The 2,108-nt window shown below is 42.1% G+C and overlaps 1 pseudogene; it reads left to right on the top strand.

The window, feature by feature from the left end:
- Positions 1 to 442: 442 nt before the first annotated feature.
- LOC105826953 lies at positions 443 to 1,872 on the top strand (annotated as a pseudogene).
- The last annotated feature ends 236 nt before the right edge of the window (positions 1,873 to 2,108 follow it).

Here is a 2,108-nt window from a genome sequence, read left to right as displayed (position 1 = left end):
TTAGATTTATTGGGTTAAATAAGATACATTATTAAAATTAATTTTACTTGCTTTTTTGTCTTTTAATATGGAGCTACTAGAAAATTTGAAATTACTTATGCGGCTTACATTGTATTTCTTTTGGACAACTAGCTCACCTGCCCTGGAATAGGGAGCCTGCCTGCTGTGTGTGAGGAAAACCGGGAGGGCTCAGAGGTGAGCATGAGTAGAACTGAGTGCGTAGGTGCAGACGAGATCAAAGAGGTAAAGGGCCATGCCATGTAGGTCCTCATACACTCTTAAATGCTTTCTGTGATGATAACGGTGACTGAAATTGCAAGGCTGGAGGTAGAACTGACACCGGAAATCACTACCTCTGTTGTCAGAATTTTCTAGGCCACCATTTGGCTCTATAAATTGTGCCTGTACCATGCCGAGGTACTGTAACATGCCACAGGGAAGGATGGCGGTTAGAAGGGTGACCGAGGCTCACTGCAGCCCTGGCAGTGAGGACTGGAGGACCTTCCAAAAGCAGACTGACCCGTTTCCCTGACGCCAGGCCCACAGACAGAGACTCCGGCAGAATCGAGCCAGAGTCAGTCCGTTACTCCTCCATTCGTTTATGCTCCACACCCCGCTAGTTCATTATCTCTTCCCATCCGAGGTTGCTTCTCCTCAAGCGTTTTTATCTGTATTTTTTTCTCCATATAATATAAAATTGATTAACACACATTTAAGAAGAAAAAAAGATTTTAAATGGGATGGAAAATCAGTTATTGTCATTCACTTATCAGTTGTGAGGTGTCCAAAATGACCAAAATAGGACCTTGTTGACTGAGAACACAAAACAAGAGTAAACAGGATCTGACTTACTGATTGGAAAGACCCTGTGGAAGTTATGCCTTCCGAAGTAAAAGTGGAAAAAAGGAAGAAAAATGTTTACTTTTAGTTCTGTATGTTTCCTTCTTAAATGCATGGAAGGGGCATTATTATTAATACATAGCTGAGCATTTTACATAACATGAACAACAGAGCAAAAGTGTCCCTGGGCATGGCTAATGTTATAATCAAGAGATTAATTATTAACTCTTTTCCCAAGGCTGGAAATCCCCATGAAGTAACTATTGTTGGAACGTCGGTCAAACTAAAAAGGAAACTAAAGATAACTTAATGCTTTTTATATAAGCTTACTCCCTTCTGAAACAGGAAATCCTAGCTTTTAAAAAAAGGGAAGCAAAACTAAAAGGGGTAGTCCCTTTTGCAGATGAGAACAGTGAATGGCTGCAAGAGCGGTCTGGTAGCTTTCTTACACGTGTCTCACCACCCACAGCTGCCTTCCCCTTCTGAAATAACTCCCAGTGAGCTCCTGCCTGCTACTACCCCAAACACCAAATTCAAACGCTCTCGTCAACTTTTACATAAAACTGACAAAAGGCTACCCTTAAACTATCCCAGAAACATTGCTGTCTAAAATCGTCCTTAGAATATCTAGGGAGCTGCTCGCCTCCCCACGTCCCAGCCCGCCCAGCGACCGTGCCACACCTCACAGCCCAGACTCAACAGACCTCACCAAAATGCATCTCGAGTGGAACGTGCCACGGAAACCATGATGTTTACATTTCACAGATTTGCCAGGGATAAAGGCTACTTAACAAAGGAAGACCTGAGAGTACTCATGGAAAAGGAATTCCCTGGATTTCTGGAAAATCAAAAAGACCCCCTGGCCTTCGACAAAATAACGAAGGACCTGGACCAGTGCAAGATGGCAAAGTGGGCTTCCAGAGCTTCCTTTCCCCAATTGCAGGCCTCACCATTACACGCAATGACTATTTTGTAGCACATACAAAGCAAAAGGAAGAGAAGCAGGCAGAACTGAGCAATTACTCTACCTGATTAAGAATTCTCTCAAACGACTGCTTAAGAAATCTGCTCCGCAGCTTCTCCCTATATAAGGATCTCATGAGCAGATCAGGACCCTTAGAAAATGTACAAATAAAATCCAACTCCCATTTGACAAGCAGAGAAAGAAAAGTTAATTGCCAGATAAGCTTTTGATTTTTATATTGTTTGCATCCTCTTGTCCTCAATAAACAAAGTCCTTTTTTAGTTCCAAAAAAAAAAAAAAAAAA

Source organism: Propithecus coquereli, unplaced genomic scaffold, assembly GCF_000956105.1.
Source record: "Propithecus coquereli isolate 6110/MARCELLA unplaced genomic scaffold, Pcoq_1.0 Scaffold9455, whole genome shotgun sequence".
In the NCBI taxonomy this organism is placed as follows: Eukaryota; Metazoa; Chordata; class Mammalia; order Primates; family Indriidae; genus Propithecus; species Propithecus coquereli.
The sequence above is the reverse complement of the archived record's forward strand: the minus strand, read 5'-3'. Positions and strand labels throughout refer to the sequence as shown.